This window comes from Macaca fascicularis, chromosome 15 (genome assembly GCF_037993035.2).
Source record: "Macaca fascicularis isolate 582-1 chromosome 15, T2T-MFA8v1.1".
Classification (NCBI taxonomy): domain Eukaryota; kingdom Metazoa; phylum Chordata; class Mammalia; order Primates; family Cercopithecidae; genus Macaca; species Macaca fascicularis.
The window spans coordinates 62,261,194-62,274,178 of NC_088389.1; the positions used below are offsets into that span (position 1 = coordinate 62,261,194).

At 40.9% G+C, this 12,985-nt stretch overlaps 1 long non-coding RNA gene across 2 annotated transcripts; it reads right to left on the minus strand.

Moving 5' to 3' along the window:
* Nucleotides 1-2,551: 2,551 nt before the first annotated feature.
* Nucleotides 2,552-9,444, minus strand: LOC141406950 (uncharacterized). Of its 2 annotated transcripts, none has more exons than XR_012424564.1 (3): nucleotides 7,791-9,444; nucleotides 4,995-5,088; nucleotides 2,552-2,689 (listed from the first exon to the last, which is right to left on the minus strand). It is a non-coding gene; the product is annotated as an uncharacterized lncRNA (long non-coding RNA). The 2 variants fall into 2 exon arrangements; XR_012424563.1 differs by having other exon boundaries at nucleotides 7,780-9,444.
* Nucleotides 9,445-12,985: the final 3,541 nt, after the last annotated feature.

Genomic DNA, 12,985 nt, shown 5'->3' on the forward strand with positions numbered 1-12,985 from the left:
TCTCTTCCTTAACCAATAAAATAAGTAGCTGATTTTTCCTCCATAATTCCTATAGCATTTATTGTCTCATGTCATCATTTGGTTGTCTTATATAACAATCCTTCCCAAATTTGAGATCCCCCTCAAAAATTATTAAACATGCTGACTTCCTTGGGTGGATCTTTTCTTCAATCAGGAGATCTGCCTTTCTAACATACGAGAATTACAAGTCACTGCTACTGGGGATAATAAAAGGGAATCAAAAAGGAAAACAAATGATAGAACATCCATAGTTTTTATAAAGAAGGCTGAGGAAAGAGTAAAGGAAGTACACGAAAAGACGCTCAGACCTTAGAAATAAACTCCTACATCCCTCAGTAGAAAGAGCTGAAAGTCATATGTAACAGGCACTGAAAGTCTATGTTTTGGCATGAATTTACTACAGGCAAAGCCACCATCATATATCTATATGTACCAAGGAAGGCTAGACTGTTAAGTGTCACGTATATATAGTCTCAATGGAGCCTAAGGAAGCTAACCAATAACTTCAGATCACAAAATCAGAGAAGTGCTAAACATTTAGAGGAAGAATAGAAAGGAAAAAAACGCCTCCGAGTTGTATATTATTTGTCAGATAAGCAAAACAAATGTGTAAGCCCACTTATATTTAATAATGTCTCACTGAAATTAAAAGTAATAGCGGAGAGTTTGAAGTTTCCACAGATAAAGAGATAATGCTATACTCAAATTTACTACAAATAATAGTAAATGTAAAATATGTATTTATACAGTCTTTCGTAGACTTATGAACTATCTAAAATTCACAAATCCTATTTTTTAAATAAAGTTTTAAGTTTCAACCACTTGTGTCACCAGAATTTTGAGACTTAACTCCCATGGTTAAGGGATTTCCAAGCTGTGTTCTCACCTGTAGTCCCAGCTACTCTGAAGGCTAAGGCGGGAGGACCACATGAGCCCAGGAGTTCCAGACTAGCCTTGCTCTATTTAAAAAGCAAGACTCCACTGCCAAAAGAAAAAAATAAAAAATAAAGAAGGGAATTCCATAAATTACTTGGCTTCTTATATTCTGTCTCCTCAGTGAAACAGTACATCACTTACAGCTAAAACTAAACTATGTCTTTTATCACTGTAAGTCCCCAGTACTGCTTACACCCTACACAGAGTAGATGCTCAATAAATGTTTGATGATTTGGCAATTAATGGGATAGGAGGAAATATTAATATAAGTGTCAACAAATTACTCCGAATATCCTAAGTAGGTTTATGAGTATGGAAAAGACCCACCCTCAAGGAGTTTGTGATCTCTTCTCTTACATCATACTGCTGTTTTCAATGTGCCATAATTTTTTTTGGGGGGTTGGGGTCAGGGAAACAACATAAAATAGCTATGGATGCTGTCTAACAATCAGCATGTCATAAGCAGTTGAGAATTTCTGTACTTTCACAAAAATGAAAAAATCTCTCTAAAGATTAGTATGTGAGCCCAATCTATCCCCAAATCTTTTTTTTTTTAAATATGGGGAACTGATTATGTTCACTTGTAACCTGTCATTCCAAAATTCTTCAGAATGTTTAATGTTCAAGTGTCCATATTCCCAGTCCCTGTTCTACTGGATGCCTGGCGGGGTGCAACCATCTGAATGAGTGGAAGTATAACGTCTGCACCAGGTATTATATTAGGAGCCTTGAACTCAGAATATGTCTGATTAAGTCTTTTAGCCCAATAATTTGCCACTGCTGCCAAGTTTGGTAATTTTGAAGGACAAAGTTCAACCATAATGGGGTGACACAGGGCACCCCCATACTCAAAAAACTTTCAAAATGCTTTCTAAAGAAGTTTCTCTTTCTCCTTGAATACAACAGTATCAGTCACAACTGATGGCAGTACAATAGATCCATCCATACACTGCTCTAAGAACATCTTGATGGTATAATATGCTGTCATTTGCGCTCTACCTGCTACTAGTTTAATTTGGTCAAGTAGCTCTTTCCCTGGAGACTCGAATTCTACTAGACTCAAATTCTATTAGACCAAAGACAAATGATCTCAGCCAGGGTCTTGACTTAAGCCAATCAATCACTGGCCTTGCATTATAACTGAGCAACAAGTTGGCACAATCACCACGTGCTGGTTGCTGGAGAGCTACCATTAGGGTCTTGAATTGCTTCTGAACCTGGAAACTGTTGGCACGGATTCTGTCACTTGACCCCTACTACTATGCCAATGCCAATCAGTAGATCACAACAGTACAGTACAGATAGTAGCTGCAAGGATGTAAATTGCAGATCCTTCCCTTTGTGGCTTTGGCCATACAGCATTTTAGTTTTGTTCTTTCCACCAAATGAAGTCACAGGGTATGACTCCTTGGAAACTCCAACAGTTAAGAGATTCTCATGTATTCCATGAAATAAAAACCAAAGAAAAGTCAAACTTGTCTTAATGAGATGGAAGTGTTGGATCAAACATTGATTTAGCTGTTCTGTGTCCTCCACCTCCCCAATGCCTGAATGTGGTTCATCTGCATCAGATGGATACTGTCCAAATTTGCCACTTGGCTCAAAAGACTGCTGCCCAGTGAATGGTATTGCAGATAGAGGCTCAGAGGATACGTATCCATGGGTTCCTCCATGGTGAACAATGGTCTTGGTTGCTGAAGCGATTGTTTCTGATTGGTTCCTATGCCCAGATCTACTTATGAAAGGAATAATAATGATTAGAGAGTAACAGCACACTTAAATGGGCATCGGTACTGAATATATTGCTTATTAATTAGAAAGAAATAGGATTACAACATTATTGGATTAAGGAAATAAAATAGAGAACATGTATTTGAATATTTGTAAGAGTGTACAAAAGTCAAGTTAATTTTCAAAAATGCAAAATTTGATTTTATTTGGCTAAAATTAAAAAAACAAATGGTAGAAGCAAACAGTAGGTTTTCTCTACTTTCTCATCACCATCATTTACCAGTCATGACATTGTTCAACTTCTTCAATGAATCCCACACCTAATTCATATTTTTCCCAATCTATCCACAGTCTCCCATCAACTTCAGCATCTCTGTAGATTCTCTACTCCAAGCAGAAATCAGCAGAGAGCTCCTTTCAAAGGAACGATAAGAAGCTTTCTTTTCAGTAGGTTAAATGTGAAATAGTAAGATACCCAAATGAAAATATTCAGTAAGGTGTAAAAGGGGAACATGAAATCAACAAAATGGTTAAGAAAAGGAGATGCCAATTTGATCACCATAGAGAAGTGATTAATGAAACAGGGTGTGATCTCAGGAAAAGGTAATTTAAAGAAAGAATAAGCTAAATGTTTATTCTGACCTTCTATATAATGTTATGCCTAACCCTAGATCATTTTGCTTCTGTCATCTTACTCAAAGCTGCCAAGTACTACTGGATAAAAAGTTATAGAATCCTTCAAAGTGTTCATTATAAGTTCATTTTAATTTTGACAGAATACTACTTCTAAGCAATCCTTTATTCTCTTATTGTTGATTCATTAGAATGCAATGATTTCTAACTTACGAGCTTTCAGCCTCCTGGGAAGCTGTTAAATTAGTTATCTTGGTGGGTACCCAGGGCAATGCATTACATAAAGACTATCTCTCACATACATGTATTAACATTTTTCAAATGTGCAGTCAATGTTGTGGTTAACAAAATACAAAGTCATCTAAGAGAGAACTGAGTAGTAGCTTTTTTTTAATATGCATATTCTCCATTGATGAATACTAAAAATGTAACTACAATGATGGGGTGGTCCACAAATTGTTTCGAGGTTAAACAAGGTGTCATCTTCAAAATACTGGTAACCACTGCCTGAAAATATTCTCCACAGTACTAAAACATCCTTTCCCCATTCTAAGCTTCCAATTATCCTCTGCCCTCTCCTACTTCTGCTTTCATTTTCCTAAGGAAATCAAACAAATCCTCATAGGTACTCTCATCTACCTCAGTGCATCTGAATTTATTCTTTCTCCTCTACCTCTATACCTCTATAAATATTTGATGATTTTGCAATTACTGTTGTCTCTCTTCCCTTTGAGAAATAATTCAACAACATGTATACCTGATCCTATCTCTAACCTGGCCCCCCACCAAAAACATCAAACAGGTTTAGTCACAAGTTTCTTCCTTTCTACCTAAAAACATTATTAGATCTTACCTATATGGAAAAAAAATTATTTGATCTGCTATACGTTCTAACTACTATTTATCTCTTCTTTTTGCTGTCAAGTTCTCAGGGTTAGCAAACTACAGTCTGAGCCAGCCACCTGTTTTTGTAAGTAGGGTTTTATTGAGAACAGCCACCCCCATTTCTATAGGTATTATCGAAGGCTACTTTCCCACAAGGGCAGAGTTGAGTAGTTAAGATATCATATGACTTAAAAACCTAAAATATTTTCTATCTGGTTTCTTAAAAAAAAAATTTGCCAATCCCAGGGGCTCCAAGTATGATCTACATTCAATGCCATCGTTTCCTGGGGAAGCAGGATGCCATTAAAAATTTTGGAGCAATAAGGTACCATGAATAAAAGAGCATTTTAATACCAGTTTTAACAACAGCATATAGGGCAGATATAAAAGAAGACCACTTCAGAAACTAGTGCAAGAGACTGAGCATTAGGCACAAAGGGAGGAAAATGAAAAGAATGAACTTTTTGAAGGAATAAGCATTAAGCTACATGACCACATTATCATAGAGACAAAGCTAGCAGCAAAATTTTAATCCTTGATGATGTAGCTTTCAAAATTTGCATTCTCTCCTATAATCTACCCTATGCGAATAGCTCTTCATATTTTCCTCTTTCCAACTGTGAAGTTACTAAAATCCTAACACTAATTCCATATATTCTGTGTGCCAGGCATTCCCCATGCTTGCTGTCTAACTCCTGGGTAAGCAAATCTGGTAGTCAACAGGCAGTACCAACAGAATTGGTTGAATGAGAACACAGGGCCAATGTCAGAGGTGGATGAGTACTCACCTGTACCTCCCACCTTGGGAGGCTGAGGGAGGATAGCTTGAACCCAAGTGTTCAAAGTTGACAGTAAGCTATGATCACACCACTGCACTCCAGCCTGGGTGACAGAGCAAGACCCCATTTAAAAAAAAAAAGAAAAACCAAACTGATAAACCTATTTACTCCTGTGCTAGTTATAAAAATGTGTATAAAATACAAACGTAATAAAGACCAAAAATTGAGAGAAAACTCCCAACTTTGGGAATAAATGCATAAAGTGAAACACTTAGTACTGTGAGCATATTAAATCCTTCTCAGCCTTCATCTTTTAAACTCGGCTCAAAATCACTTCCCACCAGATTAAATTAAATGCCCCTTTTATAGGCTTCCATAGCACTTCACATTTCACAACACTCATCACATTTCTAATTATTTATTCAATGTAAATCTCCCAGAAGCACAGACCACAAACCCCAGAAGGGGCAGGAACTATATACACTCTGCTAAACAATGAATCACCAAAGCCAAGCAGAGTAACTGGTATTTTGGGGGCCATCTATAAGTATCTATTGATTTCACAAATGAAATATAACACCAGGCATTTGTTCTTCAGCCCTCATAAATCTAGTATGTGCTTAAAATACAGAAATTATGATAGGATAAATTTCTCTGCTGTCTTTCAACTATTCCAAAGTCTTAGAAATTCTTGTATCTACACAGATGTTTCCATTAGGTACTGACGGACTACTGATTAAAAAGAGAGCTCTTGAAAAATAAGTGTGTGTCCAAACATCAAGGACAGCTCAGACAGCAATAACAATGCCAATTTATTCTTTTTTCCACTTGTAGCTATACACATAAAATTAAAAACAGTTGTTTGCTTAGCCACTCAAATTTCTGCCCAAAATGTCAGGGTGTTGTGATGGTAGTTCTATTAATAGAACCACCTTAATCCCAAGAACCAAATGGACAAGGGCCAAAAAGGTACTACATTCTTGCTAGAGTTTTTTGTTTGTTTTCCAGAAATAAATAAACCAACCTGTAATGCTTTTCTTCTAAAAGGTATCATATGCCTGTGCCCTTGTTGTACTGTCCTTCAGGTGGCTATGCTGTTATTATCACACAAATTGAATGTGGCTGTCTGAATAATGCTCATAGCATTTATCAGTTTATATTGAATTGTTAGCCTCAGAGGAATTCAAATAAAAGATGAATCCTTTCCTTTTTATTTAATAGGTAAATTAATTCTAAAAGAAGTCAAAGGAATTATGCTTCTTTCAAAATCCTCACTGGATCCATCCTGAGGATCCAGTGTGAACTTAAGATAAAACATAATTCCAGTGCAGCACAGAAAAAAATTAAAGAGCTAAATTACAGAGTTACAAATTTGTCCTCCTCCTGGAGCCATCCCAAAGGAAAGGGATTAAGAATAGAGCCATAGGCACACCGGTGAATGTATGCCAAAAATAAACTACAGAACCATAATAAAAACTGAATTCCTTGGGTCGAAGGATTTATCTCTTTCCCTGAAATGTAAAAAATGAATTTAACAGTTTAGCCCCTATGGCCTTTAAGAGGATTTTGTACCTTCTGTACTTGAAAATTGTGCTGGGCATAATGTGCTCTCTTATTTAGGTAGCTTATATATGCCAGGGTTAAGGTCTGCCTGAGGCTGTTTTGGTTTATGTTACCGCTTTAATTACATTCAAATGAATTTAATTTACTTGTTTAAAAAAGAGTATTCTCAGAGGACAATATATATGTTTTTTACATACACACACACACAAACCCTTGACTCAGAAGGCTTTCTTGGCTTTTTGATCCCTGTACGTGACTCCCAAGTATACTAACTAGATAACAAAATCAGATTATCTCATACAAACTCCTCAATCTACCCACAGGAAACTTAAGTACAAAGAGATAGGAAGCCTATCCGAGGTCATGCGGCCGGTTAAGAACACAGCTAGAAGTGATTCACATTTCTGTGATTCTCAACCAACTGTTCACTAACATTTTTAAATACAATTTTCAAATAAGTAATTTCAAATAAAAAAAAAGTCTTCCTTCATTCCAATATTTGCATTGGTTCTAACACCTAAGTTTACCTCACAAATATCCATTTTACCTCCCAGCAGAGTTTAAAAACTATGAATGAGACATTTTAGTTGGAAGGAAAACACACATTTGTCAGTTTATCATCCAAGAATCTCCCAAGTTAGTACTCAAAGACTTTATCAATCCCATGACCAGAAAAAATGTTTCTTATATAAGATCCTAAAATATAATGGAAATGGAAATGAAACTTATCTAAGAATTAAAATAGCTTAACAAATATAAAACAGTTATAGAATAACTGCAAAGGCTCTTCCCATTCAAAAGAGGGAGCAGTGTTCATTGACCGAATTGTTTTAAACTAGACATCTTAAGGCTTATTTAAGCTTTCAGAATTTACTTTTTTGGGGGGGACGGAGTTTCGCTCTTGTTGCCCAGGCTGGAGTGCAATGGCGCGATCTCGGCACACCGCAACCTCTGCCTCTCGGGTTCAAGTGATTCTCATGCCTCAGCCTCTCAAGTAACTGGGATTACAGGCATGTGCCACCATGTCCGGCTAATTTTTGTATTTTTAGTAGAGACGGGATTTCTCGATTTTGGTCAGGATGGTCTGGAACTCCTGACCTCAGGTGATCCCCCCGCCTCGGCGTCCCAAAGTGCTGGGATTTACAGGCATGAACTATCGTGCCCCGCCCCACTTCATACAAACTTTAATCAATCCTTCTGCTCTCACAGTCTACCTACTGGTCATTCTGACCTTTTGCTTACTTCCAAAGCACCTTTAGCCTCCCTAGATGTTCCTTCTTGATGACATAGGCATTCCTTTCAGGCCGATTTAAATCAAAACCACAGCCTCATTTTCAGTCCAAATGTCATTGGAATGTGATGAATATACTTTCAACGTAAAATTTCTTTCTTACTCTTAATAAGCTGTCCTCATAGTGACAGGTGAAACACAACTGACTAAGGGGTTAAAATGTCCATTTTTCAAATGCGACGGCCACTCTGAATCAAATCTGAGATTGGGGTGGAGAATCCAAATGTGTAAAACAAAGGTCACAAAAGACAGAACACAGTATTTCGGTGGGAAAAAAATAAGCTAAATTTAGTCACGTAAGTCCCAGCTCTTCTTGGGATATAGACATGATTTTCATGAGAATTAATCCTATCCGGAAACATTTCCTTCACCTTTCCCTTAGCCCTTTTCCTTCGGTCATGCAGTCTCTTACCCTGATACCTAACATACTACTATAATCATCACTTGCGATCCTTCCTGAGTTTATTCCTCATCTTCAGATTCCCTTGAAAGCAGCAATGCTAAACTGTCTCCAAAGCATAATGCTTTCCTAAATATACACACAATCCATTTAAAAGTCTTTGTATGTGACAGCCTAACTATTCAAAACACGAAGTCACTTCTCTAACGGTCTTAGATAAAAGTTTAAAAAGAAAAAGAAAACCACAAAGTCAAGAGCTTCTGAGGGGACCTGAAAAGTCATCAAACTGAACGCTCTCGTTTTATAGTTGGAGAAACGGGCTCAGATAAACTTACTGAGCGAAAAAGGCCCTAATGGAGCCCCTAATTCAATAGTGTAATCTGAAATAATCTTAAATCCAGCCTCAATAAGAGCTTTTGGGAGTCGCCAGCGAGTTCGTGGGGGAGCCACGGCTAGAACACAGGCCTCCTGATTCCCAGCCACAGCTTTTCCACCGAACCGGCAGCTCTTCCCGAAAGTTGAAGGCAACTGTCCGCTCACAGGATGGGAGGGATAAAGGGCGCCTTAGTAAACACAGTCCAAGTCTACTTGTTTTACATGAGGAAAGGGACACAGCTCCCGAAATCTTGGATTCCACGGCTGCAGCTGCTGCTTCTGACAGCAGAGGCGGGAGGTGGCCCGGGACTACTCGGTCCTCAAAGACTGGATTCCCCCTCGGCGCGCCGAGATCTCTGCGCTTCACTGACTGGCTTCCCTACAAGACTGGGTGTCTTGCGGGGAAGTAAAAACGGCAGACACGCCACCCCCACCGAGGCCCCGGACGCCCAGCCGCTCCAGAATCACGGCCTTAGCCCTTGGAGGGCCAGGGAGACGCGGACCCCGAGACCCGCAGCCAGGCAGCGTGGGTAGGCGCGCAACTGAGGAACCAGGAGCTGCGCCCTGCCACGAGTGAGGGGCGGACGGGAGACGTCGAGGCTGGCGAGGGGGCACGCGCTAGTTCCACAGCCCGGCGGGAGAGACGTAGGGTAGGCAGGCGTCCCAGGCCGCGGGTGGTTCGGGGTCCGTCACAGACATACTCACTGCCGCGGTTGCAAACAGGAAGCACCAGCCGGGAACCAAAACGCGTAGAGAGACGGGGAGGGGCGACGACAAATGAGGTAAGGAGGCCGCGTCCACGCAGACCCGGGAGGAGGGAAGGCATTTCCGGGACAACCCGGCTCTCGGCGTCGCCTTTCTGTGTCCGCCCACCTGCCGCGCCTGCTGTGCGCATGCGTACTGAGTGCGAACCCTTTCTCTGCCCCGCCTATCATCTTTAGGTTTGCCTTCTTTGCTTTGCCCCTTCCCCTTCCCATCTTCTCTTGAAGTTACCTAGGCTGCGTCTATTATTTGAATGACTCGTACGGAAAAGATGCTATTTACCGGGCAAAAGCCGCGGAGTTCGTGCCCTGTTATGTCCGCAAGGAAAACTACAAGTCCCATGAGGACCCAGGCGGGATTGAGGCCGGGCTCTGCCTCCTTCTCCCTGGCGCTTGGTGGACGCCCCCCCAGTGCCACGTGGCGCGGGAGCCGAGCTGATCGCCTGCGTGACGAGGGCCGTGGCGGCTGGCAGCTTGGCCCGCGGTCCTGGGTAGCCCTGGAGCGGGAAATGCCTCCTTGAGAGCGCATGGCTTCAAGCTTCTTCCTTGCGCTCCTGATCTTAGGCTGGTCGCTTTTACCTTTAGGTTTAAGTTGAACACAGTTCACACTGGGCGCTTCCTCCCCGTGTTTCTGGAATTCCAGGCAACAGATTTAACACTTTATGAATCTTGAAGAGCTGCACTACTGCTAAATATTGGAGTTAATGCTGATCCTTTGGAAGCCTCCGAAGGCTACGAGACTGTGATGGGAGCCTCTGGTTTCAGTTGCCTTTCTCACACCTTATTTTAATACTCAAGGTAAACCCATTTGTACAACTTTAGAAATAACTATCAACCTAAGGGAAAAACTGAGGCAAAGTTAATATAAATAGAGAATTTATTTGGGCCAAGTCTCAGGAATGCAACCTGGGAGCATCAATTCAAGTTACCTTTAATTTAATACATGATCTTAGCTGCAGTTTCAAGTGAGTTATTTGGTTGGCCAGGAAGCTCGAACTCTTGGCTTAAAGGGATTGATCCTTCCACCTCTTCCTCCCAAAGTACCGGAATTACAGGCGTGGGCGACTGCACCCGGCTACAAGTGAATTTTTAAAGGAAAAAAGAAAAGAGGCCCTTGCTAAATTGTATGGCAAGAATTTACGTTAAAATAACAACCTATCTGCCGGGCGCGGTGGCTCACGCCTGTAATCCCAGCACTTTGGGAGGCCGAGGCGGGCGGATCACAAGGTCAGGAGATCGAGACCATGGTGAAACCCCGTCTCTACTAAAAATACAAAAAATGAGCCGGGCGCGGTGGCGGGCGCCTGTAGTTCCAGCTACTCGGGAGGCTGAGGCAGGAGAATGGCGTGAACCCAGGAGGCGGAGCTTGCAGTGAGCCAGGATCGCGCCACTGCACTCCAGCTTGGGCGACAGAGCGAGACTCCGTCTCAAAAGAAAAAAAAGAAAAAAGAAAAAAAAAATAACAACCTATCCATTGGCTATACGTTGTTCTTTCTATCAGGAATTCTAGGAACACGAAGATAAAGGGTGATGCTTGTACAGGACAGAAAAGAACAAAGTGCCTTTAAACAATTGCTAGTGTACATGGGGATGGAGCTGACTGAGGTCTCATACTCAGGTCCCTCTGGGCATGATAAATTTTGAATGCCTGGCCAGGCTGGTGGGGTTTCTCACACCTGTAATCTCAGCACTTTGGGAGCCTAAGGGGGAAGGATCTCTTAAGGCCAAGAATTCGAAACCAGCCTCGGTAATATACCGAGAGGCTATCTCTTAAAAATTTTTAAAAATTGGCCGGGCGCGGTGGCTCAAGCCTGTAATCCCAGCACTTTGGGAGGCCGAGACGGGCGGATCACAAGGTCAGGAGATCGAGACCATCCTGGCTAACACGGTGAAACCCCGTCTCTACTAAAAAATACAAAAAACTAGCCGGGCGAGGTGGCGGGCGCCTGTAGTCCCAATTACTCGGGAGTCTGAGGCAGGAGGCGTAAACCCGGGAGGCGGAGCTTGCAGTGAGCTGAGATCCGGCCACTGCGCTCCAGCCTAGGCGACAGAGCGAGACTCCGTCTAAAAAAAAAAAAAAAAAAAAAAAGAAAATAGAAAAAAAAAATTTTTTTTTTTAATTAGCCGGGCGCGGTGATGCGCCACGCAACTGCACTCCAGCCTGGGTAAGAGACTGAGATCCTGTCTCAAAAAATAAAATTAGATAAAGAATAAATCTCGTTTTTATAAAATCCTTTTATAAAAATTAAATAAAAATTAAAATTTAAAAAAAATTTAAATTTTAAATATTAGCTGTGTGATGGGGCAGGCCTGTAGTCCTAGTTACTCAGGAGGCTGGGGTGGGAAGATTGCTTGAGCCTGGAAGTTCAAGGTCACTGTGAGCTATGATTACACCACTGCACTCCAGCCTGGATAAGAGACCCCATATCTTTAATTTAAAAAAAAATTGAGGGGCCAGGCATGGTAGCTCATGCCTGTAATCCCAGCACTTTGGGAGGGTGATGTGGGAGGATCTCTTTAGTCCAGGAGTTCAAACTCAGCCTGGGCAACATAGTGAGACCCCATCTTTATTTCTTAAATTATTAAATAGAAATAAAAATAAATTGTTTTGTTCTGTGAGTTACCAGGAATGTAAAAAAATATTAAAATAAAGTAAATTGTTGCATACTTTTAATATAGCATAGACTGCTCTGAGCTATTTTTCTCCTGTCATAATGAAACACTTTGCCAGTTCATTGGCCCCTCTCAATTCTCCTCAAGATAAGTGTGACTTACGTGTGTTAAGAGATGGGTGGTGTTAGAAAGTGCAGATAAGCACTACATTTTTAAGCAACTGGTCTCACAGAGCCAGGAGTCTGGCTGGGAAAACGGTTAAAGTCTAAGAGTTTGGCTAGAAAAGAATTAGAACATTTAATTAACATTGTGGTAAGTGCTGGGAAGGAGAAGGACAGGGTACTATGAAAAGGTAAAACTGGAGAACCACTTTGCAGATAAGGAAAGAGGCATAGAAGCAGCTCACAGGTGACTGGATTGTTTGTTTAGGTAATGTGTATTGTATAAAACAAATGTCACCTTTTTAAAAATATTGAGCTTTTATTAAATGCCGGTATTACTCCTATATATCTATTATATATAATATTTTAAATTTCAACAATATTTTGTGGGTTGTATTTTTTTTTTTTTTTTTTTTTTGAGATGAAGTCTTGCTCTTGTCACCCAGGCTGGAGTGCAGTGGCACTATAACATCTCACTGTAACCTACCTTACAGTCAAGTGTTGCTCCCACCTCAGCCTCTCAAGTAGCTGGGACTGCAAGCTCACGCTACTGGTACCTGCTAATTTTTCTTTCTTCTTTTTTTTTTTTTTTTTCTTTTTGTTTTTATAGAGCTGTGGTATCCCGTGTTGCCCAGGCTGGTCTTGAACTCCTGCTCTCCTGGGCTCAAGCAAGCCTCCCGCCTCTTCCTCCCAAAGTGCTGGGATTACAGGTGTGAGCCTGAATTACAGAGCCTGGCCAACACTTTCAAGTTGATATTTTAAATTCTTATTTCACCAAAAAAAAGAAAGGAAGGGAAGGAAAGAAGGGAGGGAGGGAGGGAGGGAGGGAACAGATG